The following is a 17,124-nucleotide window of genomic DNA, read 5'->3' as shown; positions in this document are numbered from 1 at the left end:
AGCACTTTTAAATTTGACAAGATGTCAGACGCTCTGGCTCCCGGTAAGCATTGGACTATGGTGGCTGGTGTCTCTATTTTCACGTTATATAGTATCTGTAGGTCGTTATGAGAGGAACCAAGCAGTAAACAGGAGCTCCCAAAGCAGCTAATTGGACAGACTGATGAGTCACGTGACCGAAAAGGAAGAGAGAAGTCCCTTTAGCAAAACATGCTTTAGCGTTAAGAAGAGTTTTAAAGACTAATAATTCTGAAAAAAGGAAACCTCATTTCAGAGAACAGCAAGCTCATTTACCAGTGAACCATGGTTTGCCGTTGTCATAAGTTAAATAAGTCCTGGTAGGAATGCATATGTCCTCACAGAAACTGATATATGATGTTACCGTTTCTGTGGCAGCAGCTTCAAAGACAGTCCCAAAGGTGAGAGAGAAACAGGTTTGTAAGGTGGTCTCTGTTTCGTTAATCCATTGTTTTACAATCCTAAGCACAGGTATAGCTGTTTTCAGCTCTTATCTGTAGGTCGTTATGAGATGGCCCAAGCAGTAAACAGAAGCTCCCAAAGCAGCTCGTTGGACAGACTGATGAATCACGTGACTGAAAAGGAAGACGAATGTCCCTTAAGCAAAACATGCTTTAGTGTTAAGAAGAGTTTTAAAGACTCACAATTCTGAAATAATGGTAACCTTTTTTTTTTTAATTGGCCGGGAATCGGTAACGGGTTTCCCGTGTGGCAGGCGAGAATTCTTCCAGTCTCTATCAGGAAGGTATTATTGACCAATGTTAAATTAAAAAAAAAAAAAAACAATGACATTCGCAGGTATTTTATGAGTAGAACTTAATTTCAGGTTCAATTTTAAGGAGAGCTAAACCAGGTTGTGTTCTCGTCCGCCACTGCATAGGCAATGGTTCTGCCAGCATTGGCCGGGAATCGAACCCGGTCTCCGCGTGGCAGGCGAGAATTCTACCACTGAACCACCAAGGACCGCCACGTGGGCGGGTGTGCCATTGTGCTAGAGTCAAACCCTGAAAGACACTCCGTTCAGTCTGTGTATTTTGGGAAGCGAACCCCGTTGGAGAACAGCACGCTCATTTACCAGTGAACCATGGTTTGTCGTTGTTATAAGTTAAATAAGTCCTGGTAGGAATGCATATGTCCTCACAGAAACTGATATATGATGTTACCGTTTCTGTGGCAGCAGCTTCAAAGACAGTCCCAAAGGTGAGAGAGAAACAGGTTTGTAAGTTTGTCTCTGTTTCGTTAGACCATTGTTTTCCAATCCTAAGCACAGGTATAGCTGTTTTCAGCTCTTATCTGTAGGTCGTTATGAGAGGAACCAAGCAGTAAACAGGAGCTCCCAAAGCAGCTAATTGGACAGACTGATGAGTCACGTGACCGAAAAGGAAGAGAGAAGTCCCTTTAGCAAAACATGCTTTAGCATTAAGAAGAGTTTTAAAGACTAATAATTCCGAAAAAAGGAAACCTCGTTTCAGAGAACAGCACGCTCATTTACCAGTGAACCATGGTTTGTCGTTGTTATAAGTTAGATAAGTCCTGGTAGGAATGCATATGTCCTCACAGAAACTGATTATATGATGTTACCGTTTCTGTGGCAGCAGGTTCAAAGACAGTCCCAAAGGTGAGAGAGAAACAGGTTTGTAAGGTTGTCTCTGTTTCGTTAGTCCATTGGTTTACAATCCTAAGCACAGGTATAGCTGTTTTCAGCTCTTATCTGTAGGTCGTTATGAGATGGACCAAGCAGTAAACAAGAGCTCCCAAAGCAGCTCGTTGGACAGACTGATGAATCACGTGACTGAAAAGGAAGACGAACGTCCCTTAAGCAAAACATGCTTTAGTGTTAAGAAGAGTTTTAAAGACTCACAATTCTGAAATAATGGTAACCTTTTTTTTTAATTGGCCGGGAATCGGAAACGGGTTTCCCGTGTGGCTGGCGAGAGTTCTACCACTGAACTACCAAGGACCGCCACGTGGGCGGGGTGTGCCATTGTGCTAGAGTCAAACCCCTGAAAGACACTCCGTTCAGTCTGTGTATTTTGGGAAGCGAACCTCGTTGGAGAACAGCACGCTCATTTACCAGTGAACCATGGTTTGTCGTTGTTATAAGTTAAATAAGTCCTGGTAGGAATGCATATGTCCTCACAGAAAGTGATATATGATGTTACCGTTTCTGTGGCAGCAGCTTCAAAGACAGTCCCAAAGGTGAGAGAGAAACAGGTTTGTAAGTTTGTTTCTGTTTCGTTAGACCATTGTTTTACAATCCTAAGCACAGGTATAGCTGTTTTCAGCTCTTATCTGTAGGTCGTTATGAGAGGAACCAAGCAGTAAACAGGAGCTCCCAAAGCAGCTAATTGGACAGACTGATGAGTCACGTGACCGAAAAGGAAGAGAGAAGTCCCTTTAGCAAAACATGCTTTAGAGTTAAGAAGAGTTTTAAAGACTAATAATTCTGAAAAAAGGAAACCTCATTTCAGAGAACAGCACGCTCATTTACCAGTGAACCATGGTTTGTCGTTGTTATAAGTTAAATAAGTCCTGGTAGGAATGCATATGTCCTCACAGAAACTGATTATATGATGTTACCGCTTTCTGTGGCAGCAGCTTCAAAGACAGTCCCAAAGGTGAGAGAGAAACAGGTTTGTAAGGTTGTCTCTGTTTCGTTAGTCCATTGTTTTACAATCCTAAGCACAGGTATAGCTGTTTTCAGCTCTTATCTGTAGGTCGTTATGAGATGGACCAAGCAGTAAACAGGTGCTCCCAAAGCAGCTCGTTGGACAGACTGATGAATCACGTGACTGAAAAGGAAGACGAACGTCCCTTAAGCAAAACGTGCTTTAGTGTTAAGAAGAGTTTTAAAGACTCACAATTCTGAAATAATGGTAACCTTTTTTTTTTTAATTGGCCGGAATCGTAACGGGTTTCCCGTGTGGCAGGCGAGAATTCTTCCAGTCTCTATCAGGAAGGTATTATTGACCAATGTTAAATAAAAAAAAAAAAAAACAATAACATTCGCAGCTATTTTATGAGTAGAACTTAATTTCAGGTTCAATTTTAAGGACAGCTAAACCAGGTTGTGTTCTCTTCCGCCACTGTATATGCAATGGTTTTGCCAGCATTGGCCGGGAATCGAACCCGGTCGAGAATTCTACCACTGAACCACCAAGGACCGCCACGTGGGCGGGTGTGCCATTGTGCTAGAGTCAAACCCTGAAAGACACTCCGTTCAGTCTGTGTATTTTGGGAAGCGAACCCGCTTGGAGAACAGCACGCTCATTTACCAGTGAACCATGGTTTGTCGTTGTTATAAGTTAAATAAGTCCTGGTAGGAATGCATATGTCCTCACAGAAACTGATATATGATGTTACCGCTTCTGTGGCAGCAGCTTCAGAGACAGTCCCAAAGGTGAGAGAGAAACAGGTTTGTAAGTTTGTCTCTGTTTCGTTAGACCATTGTTTTACAATCCTAAGCACAGGTATAGCTGTTTTCAGCTCTTATCTGTAGGTCGTTATGAGAGGAACCAAGCAGTAAACAGGAGCTCCCAAAGCAGCTAATTGGACAGACTGATGAGTCACGTGACCAAAAAGGAAGAGAGAAGTCCCTTTAGCAAAACATGCTTTAGCGTTAAGAAGAGTTTTAAAGACTAATAATTCTGAAAAAGGAAACCTCATTTCAGAGAACAGCACGCTCATTTACCAGTGAACCATGGTTTGTCGTTGTTATAAGTTAAATAAGTCCTGGTAGGAATGCATATGTCCTCACAGAAACTGATTATATGATGTTACCGTTTCTGTGGCAGCAGCTTCAAAGACAGTCCCAAAGGTGAGAGAGAAACAGGTTTGTAAGGTTGTCTCTGTTTCGTTAGTCCATTGTTTTACAATCCTAAGCACAGGTATAGCTGTTTTCAGCTCTTATCTGTAGGTCGTTATGAGATGGACCAAGCAGTAAACAGGAGCTCCCAAAGCAGCTCGTTGGACAGACTGATGAATCACGTGACTGAAAAGGAAGACGAACGTCCCTTAAGCAAAACATGCTTTAGTGTTAAGAAGAGTTTTAAAGACTCACAATTCTGAAATAATGGTAACCTTTTTTTTTTAATTGGCCGGGAATTGGTAACGGGTTTCCCGTGTGGCAGGCGAGAATTCTTCCAGTCTCTATCAGGAAGGTATTATTGACCAATGTTAAATAAAAAAAAAAAAACAATAACATTCGCAGCTATTTTATGAGTAGAACTTAATTTCAGGTTCAATTTTAAGGACAGCTAAACCAGGTTGTGTTCTCGTCCGCCACTGTATATGCAATGGTTCTGCCAGCATTGGCCGGGAATCGAACCCGGGTCTCCCGCGTGGCAGGCGAGAATTCTACCACTGAACCATCAAGGACCGCCACTTGGGCGAGGTGTGCCATTGTGCTAGAGTCAAACCCCTGAAAGACACTCCGTTCAGTCTGTGTATTTTGGGAAGCGAACCCCGTTGGAGAACAGCACGCACATTTACCAGTGAACCATGGTTTGTGGTTGTTATAAGTTAAATAAGTCCTGGTAGGAATGCATATGTCCTCACAGAAACTGATATATGATGTTACCGTTTCTGTGGCAGCAGCTTCAAAGACAGTCCCAAAGGTGAGAGAGAAACAGGTTTGTAAGTTTGTCTCTGTTTCGTTAGACCATTGTTTTACAATCCTAAGCACAGGTATAGCTGTTTTCAGCTCTTATCTGTAGGTCGTTATGAGAGGAACCAAGCAGTAAACAGGAGCTCCCAAAGCAGCTAGTTGGACAGACTGATGAGTCACGTGACCGAAAAGTAAGAGAGAAGTCCCTTTAGCAAAACATGCTTTAGCGTTAAGAAGAGTTTTAAAGACTAATAATTCTGAAAAAAGGAAACCTCATTTCAGAGAACAGCAAGCTCATTTACCAGTGAACCATGGTTTGCCGTTGTTATAAGTTAAATAAGTCCTGGTAGGAATGCATATGTCCTCACAGAAACTGATATATGATGTTACCGTTTCTGTGGCAGCAGCTTCAAAGACAGTCCCAAAGGTGAGAGAGAAACAGGTTTGTAAGGTTGTCTCTGTTTCGTTAGTCCATTGTTTTACAATCCTAAGCACAGGTATAGCTGTTTTCAGCTCTTATCTGTAGGTCGATATGAGATGGACCAAGCAGTAAACAGGAGCTCCCAAAGCAGCTCGTTGGACAGACTGATGAATCACGTGACTGAAAAGGAAGACGAACGTCCCTTAAGCAAAACATGCTTTAGTGTTAAGAAGAGTTTTAAAGACTCACAATTCTGAAATAATGGTAACCTTTTTTTAATTGGCCGGGAATCGGTCACGGGTTTCCCGTGTGGCAGGCGAGAATTCTTCCAATCTCTATCAGGAAGGTATTATTGACCAATGTTAAAGTAAAAAAAAACCATGACATTCGCAGGTATTTTATGAGTAGAACTTAATTTCAGGTTCAATTTTAAGGACAGCTAAACAAGGTTGTGTTCTCGTCCGCCACTGTATAGGCAATGGTTCTGCCAGCATTGGCCGGGAATCGAACCCGGGTCTCCCGCGTGGCAGGCGAGAATTCTACCACTGAACCACCAAGGACCGCCACGTGGGCGGGGTGTGCCATTGTGCTAGAGTCAAACCCCTGAAAGACACTCCGTTCAGTCTGTGTATTTTGGGAAGCGAACCCCGTTGGAGAACAGCACGCTCATTTACCAGTGAACCATGGTTTGTCGTTGTTATAAGTTAAATAAGTCCTGGTAGGAATGCATATGTCCTCACAGAAACTGATATATGATGTTACCGTTTCTGTGGCAGCAGCTTCAAAGACAGTCCCAAAGGTGAGAGAGAAACAGGTTTGTAAGTTTGTCTCTGTTTCGTTAGACCATTGTTTTACAATCCTAAGCACAGGTATAGCTGTTTTCAGCTCTTATCTGTAGGTCGTTATGAGAGGAACCAAGCAGTAAACCGGAGCTCCCAAAGCAGCTAATTGGACAGACTGATGAGTCACGTGACCGAAAAGGAAGAGAGAAGTCCCTTTAGCAAAACATGCTTTAGCGTTAAGAAGAGTTTTAAAGACTAATAATTCTGAAAAAAGGAAACCTCATTTCAGAGAACAGCACGCTCATTTACCAGTGAACCATTGTTTGCCGTTGTTATAAGTTAAATAAGTCCTGGTAGGAATGCATATGTCCTCACAGAAACTGATATATGATGTTACCGTTTCTGTGGCAGCAGCTTCAAAGACAGTCCCAAAGGTGAGAGAGAAACAGGATTGTAAGGTTGTCTCTGTTTTGTTAGTCCATTGTTTTACAATCCTAAGCACAGGTATAGCTGTTTTCAGCTCTTATCTGTAGGTCGTTATGAGATGGACCAAGCAGTAAACAGGAGCTCCCAAAGCAGCTCGTTGGACAGACTGATGAATCACGTGACTGAAAAGGAAGACGAACGTCCCTTAAGCAAAACATGCTTTAGTGTTAAGAAGAGTTTTAAAGACTCACAATTCTGAAATAATGGTAACCTTTTTTTTTAATTGGCCGGGAATCGGTAACGGGTTTCCCGTGTGGCTGGCGAGAATTCTACCACTGAACTACCAAGGACCGCCACGTGGGCGGGGTGTGCCATTGTGCTAGAGTCAAACCCCTGAAAGACACTCCGTTCAGTCTGTGTATTTTGGGAAGCGAACCCCGTTGGAGAACAGCACGCTCATTTACCAGTGAACCATGGTTTGTCGTTGTTATAAGTTAAATAAGTCCTGGTAGGAATGCATATGTCTTCACAGAAACTGATTTAATGATGTTACCGTTTCTGTGGCAGCAGCTTCAAAGACAGTCCCAAAGGTGAGAGAGAAACAGGTTTGTAAGGTTGTCTCTGTTTCGTTAGTCCATTGTTTTACAATCCTAAGCACAGGTATAGCTGTTTTCAGCTCTTATCTGTAGGTCGTTATGAGAGGAACCAAGCAGTAAACAGGAGCTCCCAAAGCAGCTAATTGGACAGACTGATGAGTCACGTGACTGAAAAGGAAGACGAAAGTTCCTTAAGCAAAACATGCTTTAGTGTTAAGAAGAGTTTTAAAGACTCACAATTCTGAAATAATGGTAACCTTTTTTTTTAATTGGCCGGGAATCGGTAACGGGTTTCCCGTGTGGCAGGCGAGAATTCTTCCAGTCTCTATCAGGAAGGTATTATTGACCAATGTTAAATTAAAAAAAAAAAATGACATTCGCAGGTATTTTATGAGTAGAACTTAATTTCAGGTTCAATTTTAAGGACAGCTAAACCAGGTTGTGTTCTCGTCCGCCACTGCATAGGCAATGGTTCTGCCAGCATTGGCCGGGAATCGAACCCGGGTCGAGAATTCTACCACTGAACCACCAAGGACCGCCACGTGGGCGGGGTGTGCCATTGTGCTAGAGTCAAACCCTTGAAAGACACTCCGTTCAGTCTGTGTATTTTGGGAAGCGAACCCCGTTGGAGAACAGCACGCTCATTTACCAGTGAACCATGGTTTGTCGTTGTTATAAGTTAAATAAGTCCTGGTAGGAATGCATATGTCCTCACAGAAACTGATATATGATGTTACCGTTTCTGTGGCAGCAGCTTCAGAGACAGTCCCAAAGGTGAGAGAGAAACAGGTTTGTAAGTTTGTCTCTGTTTCGTTAGACCATTGTTTTACACTCCTAAGCACAGGTATAGCTGTTTTCAGCTGTTATCTGTAGGTCGTTATGAGAGGAACCAAGCAGTAAACAGGAGCTCCCAAAGCAGCTAATTGACAGACTGATGAGTCACGTGACCGAAAAGGAAGAGAGAAGTCCCTTTAGCAAAACATGCTTTAGCGTTAAGAAGAGTTTTAAAGACTAATAATTCTGAAAAAAGGAAACCTCATTTCAGAGAACAGCACGCTCATTTACCAGTGAACCATGGTTTGTCGTTGTTATAAGTTAAATAAGTCCTGGTAGGAATGCATATGTCCTCACAGAAACTGATATATGATGTTACCGTTTCTGTGGCAGCAGCTTCAAAGACAGTCCCAAAGGTGAGAGAGAAACAGATTTGTAAGTTTGTCTCTGTTTCGTTAGACCATTGTTTTCCAATCCTAAGCACAGGTATAGCTGTTTTCAGCTCTTATCTGTAGGTCGTTATGAGAGGAACCAAGCAGTAAACAGGAGCTCCCAAAGCAGCTAATTGGACAGACTGATGAGTCACGTGACCGAAAAGGAAGAGAGAAGTCCCTTTAGCAAAACATGCTTTAGCATTAAGAAGAGTTTTAAAGACTAATAATTCCGAAAAAAGGAAACCTCATTTCAGAGAACAGCGCGCTCATTTACCAGTGAACCATGGTTTGTCGTTGTTATAAGTTAGATAAGTCCTGGTAGGAATGCATATGTCCTCACAGAAACTGATTATATGATGTTACCGTTTCTGTGGCAGCAGGTTCAAAGACAGTCCCAAAGGTGAGAGAGAAACAGGTTTGTAAGGTTGTCTCTGTTTCGTTAGTCCATTGTTTTACAATCCTAAGCACAGGTATAGCTGTTTTCAGCTCTTATCTGTAGGTCGTTATGAGATGGACCAAGCAGTAAACAGGAGCTCCCAAAGCAGCTCGTTGGACAGACTGATGAATCACGTGACTGAAAAGGAAGATTTAACGTCCCTTAAGCAAAACATGCTTTAGTGTTAAGAAGAGTTTTAAAGACTCACAATTCTGAAATAATGGTAACCTTTTTTTTTAATTGGCCGGGAATCGGTAACGGGTTTCCCGTGTGGCTGGCGAGAGTTCTACCACTGAACTACCAAGGACCGCCACGTGGGCGGGGTGTGCCATTGTGCTAGAGTCAAACCCCTGAAAGACACTCCGTTCAGTCTGTGTATTTTGGGAAGCGAACCTCGTTGGAGAACAGCACGCTCATTTACCAGTGAACCATGGTTTGTCGTTGTTATAAGTTAAATAAGTCCTGGTAGGAATGCATATGTCCTCACAGAAAGTGATATATGATGTTACCGTTTCTGTGGCAGCAGCTTCAAAGACAGTCCCAAAGGTGAGAGAGAAACAGGTTTGTAAGTTTGTTTCTGTTTCGTTAGACCATTGTTTTACAATCCTAAGCACAGGTATAGCTGTTTTCAGCTCTTATCTGTAGGTCGTTATGAGAGGAACCAAGCAGTAAACAGGAGCTCCCAAAGCAGCTAATTGGACAGACTGATGAGTCACCTGACCGAAAAGGAAGAGAGAAGTCCCTTTAGCAAAACATGCTTTAGCGTTAAGAAGAGTTTTAAAGACTAATAATTCTGAAAAAAGGAAACCTCATTTCAGAGAACAGCACGCTCATTTACCAGTGAACCATGGTTTGTCGTTGTTATAAGTTAAATAAGTCCTGATAGGAATGCATATGTCCTCACAGAAACTGATTATATGATGTTACCGTTTCTGTGGCAGCAGCTTCAAAGACAGTCCCAAAGGTGAGAGAGAAACAGGTTTGTAAGGTTGTCTCTGTTTCGTTAGTCCATTGTTTTACAATCCTAAGCACAGGTATAGCTGTTTTCAGCTCTTGTCTGTAGGTCGTTATGAGATGGACCAAGCAGTAAACAGGAGCTCCCAAAACAGCTCGTTGGACAGACTGATGAATCACGTGACTGAAAAGGAAGACGAATGTCCCTTAAGCAAAACATGCTTTAGTGTTAAGAAGAGTTTTAAAGACTCACAATTCTGAAATAATGGTAACCTTTTTTTTTAATTGGCCGGGAATCGGTAACGGGTTTCCGTGTGGCAGGCGCAGAATTCTTCCAGCCTCTATCAGGAAGGTATTATTGACCAATGTTAAATAAAAAAAAAAAAACAATAACATTCGCAGCTATTTTATGAGTAGAACTTAATTTCAGGTTCAATTTTAAGGACAGCTAAACCAGGTTGTGTTCTCTTCCGCCACTGTATATGCAATGGTTTTGCCAGCATTGGCCGGGAATCGAACCCGGTCGAGAATTCTACCACTGAACCACCAAGGACCGCCACGTGGGCGGGTGTGCCATTGTGCTAGAGTCAAACCCTGAAAGACACTCCGCTCAGTCTGTGTATTTTGGGAAGCGAACCCCGCTGGAGAACAGCACGCTCATTTACCAGTGAACCATGGTTTGTCGTTGTTATAAGTTAAATAAGTCCTGGTAGGAATGCATATGTCCTCACAGAAACTGATATATGATGTTACCGTTTCTGTGGCAGCAGCTTCAGAGACAGTCCCAAAGGTGAGAGAGAAACAGGTTTGTAAGTTTGTCTCTGTTTCGTTAGACCATTGTTTTACAATCCTAAGCACAGGTATAGCTGTTTTCAGCTCTTATCTGTAGGTCGTTATGAGAGGAACCAAGCAGTAAACAGGAGCTCCCAAAGCAGCTAATTGGACAGACTGATGAGTCACGTGACCGAAAAGGAAGAGAGAAGTCCCTTTAGCAAAACATGCTTTAGCGTTAAGAAGAGTTTTAAAGACTAATAATTCTGAAAAAAGGAAACCTCATTTCAGAGAACAGCACGCTCATTTACCAGTGAACCATGGTTTGTCGTTGTTATAAGTTAAATAAGTCCTGGTAGGAATGCATATGTCCTCACAGAAACTGATTATATGATGTTACCGTTTCTGTGGCAGCAGCTTCAAAGACAGTCCCAAAGGTGAGAGAGAAACAGGTTTGTAAGGTTGTCTCTGTTTTGTTAGTCCATTGTTTTACAATCCTAAGCACAGGTATAGCTGTTTTCAGCTCTTATCTGTAGGTCGTTATGAGATGGACCAAGCAGTAAACAGGTGCTCCCAAAGCAGCTCGTTGGACAGACTGATGAATCACGTGACTGAAAAGGAAGACGAACGTCCCTTAAGCAAAACGTGCTTTAGTGTTAAGAAGAGTTTTAAAGACTCACAATTCTGAAATAATGGTAACCTTTTTTTTTAATTGGCCGGGAATCGGTAACGGGTTCCCGTGTGGCAGGCGAGAATTCTTCCAGTCTCTATCAGGAAGGTATTATTGACCAATGTTAAATAAAAAAAAAAACAATAACATTCGCAGCTATTTTATGAGTAGAACTTAATTTCAGGTTCAATTTTAAGGACAGCTAAACCAGGTTGTGTTCTCTTCCGCCACTGTATATGCAATGGTTTTGCCAGCATTGGCCGGGAATCGAACCCGGGTCGAGAATTCTACCACTGAACCACCAAGGACCGCCACGTGGGCGGGGTGTGCCATTGTGCTAGAGTCAAACCCCTGAAAGACACTCCGTTCAGTCTGTGTATTTTGGGAAGCGAACCCCGTTGGAGAACAGCACGCTCATTTACCAGTGAACCATGGTTTGTCGTTGTTATAAGTTAAATAAGTCCTGGTAGGAATGCATATGTCCTCACAGAAACTGATATATGATGTTACCGTTTCTGTGGCAGCAGCTTCAGAGACAGTCCCAAAGGTGAGAGAGAAACAGGTTTGTAAGTTTGTCTCTGTTTCGTTAGACCATTGTTTTACAATCCTAAGCACAGGTATAGCTGTTTTCAGCTCTTATCTGTAGGTCGTTATGAGAGGAACCAAGCAGTAAACAGGAGCTCCCAAAGCAGCTAATTGGACAGACTGATGAGTCACGTGACCAAAAAGGAAGAGAGAAGTCCCTTTAGCAAAACATGCTTTAGCGTTAAGAAGAGTTTTAAAGACTAATAATTCTGAAAAAAGGAAACCTCATTTCAGAGAACAGCACGCTCATTTACCAGTGAACCATGGTTTGTCGTTGTTATAAGTTAAATAAGTCCTGGTAGGAATGCATATGTCCTCACAGAAACTGATTATATGATGTTACCGTTTCTGTGGCAGCAGCTTCAAAGACAGTCCCAAAGGTGAGAGAGAAACAGGTTTGTAAGTTTGTCTCTGTTTCGTTAGACCATTGTTTTACAATCCTAAGCACAGGTATAGCTGTTTTCAGCTCTTATCTGTAGGTCGTTATGAGATGGACCAAGCAGTAAACAGGAGCTCCCAAAGCAGCTCGTTGGACAGACTGATGAATCAAGTGACTGAAAAGGAAGACGAACGTCCCTTAAGCAAAACATGCTTTAGTGTTAAGAAGAGTTTTAAAGACTCACAATTCTGAAATAATGGTAACCTTTTTTTTTTAATTGGCCGGGAATTGGTAACGGGTTTCCCGTGTGGCAGGCGAGAATTCTTCCAGTCTCTATCAGGAAGGTATTATTGACCAATGTTAAATAAAAAAAAAAAAACAATAACATTCGCAGCTATTTTATGAGTAGAACTTAATTTCAGGTTCAATTTTAAGGACAGCTAAACCAGGTTGTGTTCTCGTCCGCCACTGTATATGCAATGGTTCTGCCAGCATTGGCCGGGAATCGAACCCGGGTCTCCCGCGTGGCAGGCGAGAATTCTACCACTGAACCACCAAGGAACGCCACGTGGGCTGGGTGTGCCATTGTGCTAGAGTCAAACCCCTGAAAGACACTCCGTTCAGTCTGTGTATTTTGGGAAGCGAACCCCGTTGGAGAACAGCATGCTGATTTACCAGTGAACCATGGTTTGTCGTTGTTATAAGTTAAATAAGTCCTGGTAGGAATGCATATTTCCTCACAGAAACTGATATATGATGTTACCGTTTCTGTGGCAGCAGCTTCAAAGACAGTCCCAAAGGTGAGAGAGAAACAGGTTTGTAAGTTTGTCTCTGTTTCGTTAGACCATTGTTTTACAATCCTAAGCACAGGTATAGCTGTTTTCAGCTCTTATCTGTAGGTCGTTATGAGATGGACCAAGCAGTAAACAGGAGCTCCCAAAGCAGCTCGTTGGACAGACTGATGAATCACGTGACTGAAAAGGAAGACGAACGTCCCTTAAGCAAAACATGCTTTAGTGTTAAGAAGAGTTTTAAAGACTCACAATTCTGAAAAAAGGAAACCTCATTTCAGAGAACAGCACGCTCATTTACCAGTGAACCATGGTTTGTCGTTGTTATAAGTTAAATAAGTCCTGGTAGGAATGCATATGTCCTCACAGAAACTGATTATATGATGTTACCGTTTCTGTGGCAGCAGCTTCAAAGACAGTCCCAAAGGTGAGAGAGAAACAGGTTTGTAAGGTTGTCTCTGTTTCGTTAGTCCATTGTTTTACAATCCTAAGCACAGATATAGCTGTTTTCAGCTCTTATCTGTAGGTCGTTATGAGATGGACCAAGCAGTAAACAGGAGCTCCCAAAGCAGCTCGTTGGACAGACTGATGAATCACGTGACTGAAAAGGAAGATGAACGTCCCTTAAGCAAAACATGCTTTAGTGTTAAGAAGAGTTTTAAAGACTCACAATTCTGAAATAATGGTAACCTTTTTTTAATTGGCGGGAATCGTAACGGGTTCCCGTGGTGGCAGGCGAGAATTCTTCCAGTCTCTATCAGGAAGGTATTATTGACCAATGTTAAATTAAAAAAAAAAACAATGACATTCGCAGGTATTTTATGAGTAGAACTTAATTTCAGGTTCAATTTTAAGGAGAGCTAAACCAGGTTGTGTTCTCGTCCGCCACTGCATAGGCAATGGTTTTGCCAGCATTGGCCGGGAATCGAACCCGGGTCTCCCGCGTGGCAGGCGAGAATTCTACCACTGAACCACCAAGGACCGCCACGTGGGCGGGGTGTGCCATTGTGCTAGAGTCAAACCCCTGAAAGACACTCCGTTCAGTCTGTGTATTTTGGGAAGCGAACCCCGTTGGAGAACAGCACGCTCATTTACCAGTGAACCATGGTTTGTCGTTGTTATAAGTTAAATAAGTCCTGGTAGGAATGCATATGTCCTCACCGAAACTGATTATATGATGTTACCGTTTCTGTGGCAGCAGCTTCAAAGACAGTCCCAAAGGTGAGAGAGAAACAGGTTTGTAAGGTTGTCTCTGTTTCGTTAGTCCATTGTTTTACAATCCTAAGCACAGGTATAGCTGTTTTCAGCTCTTATCTGTAGGTCGTTATGAGAGGAACCAAGCAGTAAACAGGAGCTCCCAAAGCAGCTAATTGGACAGACTGATGAGTCACGTGACCGAAAAGGAAGAGAGAAGTCCCTTTAACAAAACATGCTTTAGCGTTAAGAAGAGTTTTAAAGACTAATAATTCTGAAAAAAGGAAACCTCATTTCAGAGAACAGCACGCTCATTTACCAGTGAACCATGGTTTGTCGTTGTTATAAGTTAAATAAGTCCTGGTAGGAATGCATATGTCCTCACAGAAACTGATTATATGATGTTACCGTTTCTGTGGCAGCAGCTTCAAAGACAGTCCCAAAGGTGAGAGAAAACAGGTTTGTAAGGTTGTCTCTGTTTCGTTAGTCCATTGTTTTACAATCCTAAGCACAGGTATAGCTGTTTTCAGCTCTTATCTGTAGGTCGTTATGAGATGGACCAAGCAGTAAACAGGAGCTCCCAAAGCAGCTCGTTGGACAGACAGATGAATCACGTGACTGAAAAGGAAGACGAACGTCCCTTAAGCAAAACATGCTTTAGGGTTAAGAAGAGTTTTAAAGACTCACAATTCTGAAATAATGGTAATCTTTTTTTTTTAATTGGCCGGGAATCGGTAACGGGTTTCCCGTGTGGCAGGCGAGAATTCTACCACTGAACCACCAAGGAACGCCACGTGGGCTGGGTGTGCCATTGTGCTAGAGTCAAACCCCTGAAAGACACTCCGTTCAGTCTGTGTATTTTGGGAAGCGAACCCCGTTGGAGAACAGCATGCTGATTTACCAGTGAACCATGGTTTGTCGTTGTTATAAGTTAAATAAGTCCTGGTAGGAATGCATATTTCCTCACAGAAACTGATATATGATGTTACCGTTTCTGTGGCAGCAGCTTCAAAGACAGTCCCAAAGGTGAGAGAGAGAAACAGGTTTGTAAGTTTGTCTCTGTTTCGTTAGACCATTGTTTTACAATCCTAAGCACAGGTATAGCTGTTTTCAGCTCTTATCTGTAGGTCGTTATGAGAGGAACCAAAGCAGTAAACAGGAGCTCCCAAAGCAGCTAATTGGACAGACTGATGAGTCACGTGACCGAAAAGGAAGAGAGAAGTCCCTTTAGCAAAACATGCTTTAGCGTTAAGAAGAGTTTTAAGACTAATAATTCTGAAAAGGAAACCTCATTTCAGAGAACAGCACGCTCATTTACCAGTGAACCATGGTTTGTCGTTGTTATAAGTTAAATAAGTCCTGGTAGGAATGCATATGTCCTCACAGAAACTGATTATATGATGTTACCGTTTCTGTGGCAGCAGCTTCAAAGACAGTCCCAAAGGTGAGAGAGAAACAGGTTTGTAAGGTTGTCTCTGTTTCGTTAGTCCATTGTTTTACAATCCTAAGCACAGGTATAGCTGTTTTCAGCTCTTATCTGTAGGTCGTTATGAGATGGACCAAGCAGTAAACAGGAGCTCCCAAAGCAGCTCGTTGGACAGACTGATGAATCACGTGACTGAAAAGGAAGGCGAACGTCCCTTAAGCAAAACATGCTTTAGTGTTAAAAAGAGTTTTAAAGACTCACAATTCTGAAAAAAGGAAACCTCATTTCAGAGAACAGCACGCTCATTTACCAGTGAACCATGGTTTGTCGTTGTTATAAGTTAAATAAGTCCTGGTAGGAATGCATATGTCCTCACAGAAACTGATTATATGATTTTACCGTTTCTGTGGCAGCAGCTTCAAAGACAGTCCCAAAGGTGAGAGAGAAACAGGTTTGTAAGGTTGTCTCTGTTTCGTTAGTCCATTGTTTTACAATCCTAAGCACAGATATAGCTGTTTTCAGCTCTTATCTGTAGGTCGTTATGAGATGGACCAAGCAGTAAACAGGAGCTCCCAAAGCAGCTCGTTGGACAGACTGATGAATCACGTGACTGAAAAGGAAGACGAACGTCCCTTAAGCAAAAGTGTTAAGAAGAGTGTTAAGAAGAGTTTTAAAGACTCACAATTCTGAAATAATGGTAACCTTTTTTTTTTTTTAATTGGCCGGGAATCGGTAACGGGTTCCCGTGTGGCAGGCGAGAATTCTTCCAGTCTCTATCAGGAAGGTATTATTGACCAATGTTAAATTAAAAAAAAAAAAACAATGACATTCGCAGGTATTTTATGAGTAGAACTTAATTTCAGGTTCAATTTTAAGGAGAGCTAAACCAGGTTGTGTTCTTGTCCGCCACTGCATAGGCAATGGTTTTGCCAGCATTGGCCGGGAATCGAACCCGGGTCTCCCGCGTGGCAGGCGAGAATTCTACCACTGAACCACCAAGGACCGCCACGTGGGCGGGTGTGCCATTGTGCTAGAGTCAAACCCCTGAAAGACACTCCGTTCAGTCTGTGTATTTTGGGAAGGAACCCGTTGGAGAACAGCACGCTCATTTACCAGTGAACCATGGTTTGTCGTTGTTATAAGTTAAATAAGTCCTGGTAGGAATGCATATGTCCTCACAGAAACTGATATATGATGTTACCGTTTCTGTGGCAGCAGCTTCAAAGACAGTCCCAAAGGTGAGAGAGAGAAACAGGTTTGTAAGTTTGTCTCTGTTTCGTTAGACCATTGTTTTACAATCCTAAGCACAGGTATAGCTGTTTTCAGCTCTTATCTGTAGAGTCGTTATGAGAGGAACCCAAGCAGTAAACAGGAGCTCCCAAAGCAGCTAATTGGACAGACTGATGAGTCACGTGACCGAAAAGGAAGAGAGAAGTCCCTTTAGCAAACATGCTTTAGCGTTAGAGAAGAGAGTTTTGGAAGACTAATAATTCTGAAAAAAAGGAAACCTCATTTCAGAGAACAGCACGCCTCATTTACCAGTGAACCATGGTTTGTCGTTAGTATAAGTTAAATAAGTCCTGGTAGGAATGGCATATGTCCTCACCGAAACTGATTATATGATGTTACCGCTTTCTGTGGCAGCAGCTTCAAAGACAGTCCCAAGGGTGAGAGAGAAACAGGTTTGTAAGGTTGTCTCTGTTTCTGTTAGTCCATTGTTTATAACTTAAGCACAGGTATAGCTGTTTTCAGCCTTCTTATCTGTAGTTGTTATGAGATGGCCCAAGCAGTAAACAGGAGCCCTGCAAAGCAGCTCGTTGGACAGACTGATCAATCACGTGCCTGAAAAGGAAGACGAATG

The 17,124-nt window shown here is 42.4% G+C and overlaps 5 non-coding genes across 5 annotated transcripts; all 5 read right to left on the bottom strand.

Annotated features, from left to right (window-relative positions):
• Positions 1-4,324: 4,324 nt before the first annotated feature.
• Positions 4,325-4,399, bottom strand: trnag-gcc. Its single transcript has one exon. It is a non-coding gene; the product is annotated as a tRNA-Gly (tRNA).
• Positions 4,400-5,534: 1,135 nt separating this feature from the next.
• trnag-gcc lies at positions 5,535-5,609 on the bottom strand. The gene has a single exon. It is a non-coding gene; the product is annotated as a tRNA-Gly (tRNA).
• A 6,733-nt stretch (positions 5,610-12,342) lies between these two features.
• Positions 12,343-12,417, bottom strand: trnag-gcc. Its single transcript has one exon. It is a non-coding gene; the product is annotated as a tRNA-Gly (tRNA).
• A 1,136-nt stretch (positions 12,418-13,553) lies between these two features.
• Positions 13,554-13,628, bottom strand: trnag-gcc. Its single transcript has one exon. It is a non-coding gene; the product is annotated as a tRNA-Gly (tRNA).
• Positions 13,629-16,194: 2,566 nt separating this feature from the next.
• Positions 16,195-16,269, bottom strand: trnag-gcc. The gene has a single exon. It is a non-coding gene; the product is annotated as a tRNA-Gly (tRNA).
• Between the last annotated feature and the right edge of the window lie 855 nt (positions 16,270-17,124).

The sequence above is a fragment of the Puntigrus tetrazona genome, chromosome 20 (assembly GCF_018831695.1).
Source record: "Puntigrus tetrazona isolate hp1 chromosome 20, ASM1883169v1, whole genome shotgun sequence".
Classification (NCBI taxonomy): Eukaryota; Metazoa; Chordata; class Actinopteri; order Cypriniformes; family Cyprinidae; genus Puntigrus; species Puntigrus tetrazona.
The sequence above is the reverse complement of the archived record's forward strand: the minus strand, read 5'-3'. Positions and strand labels throughout refer to the sequence as shown.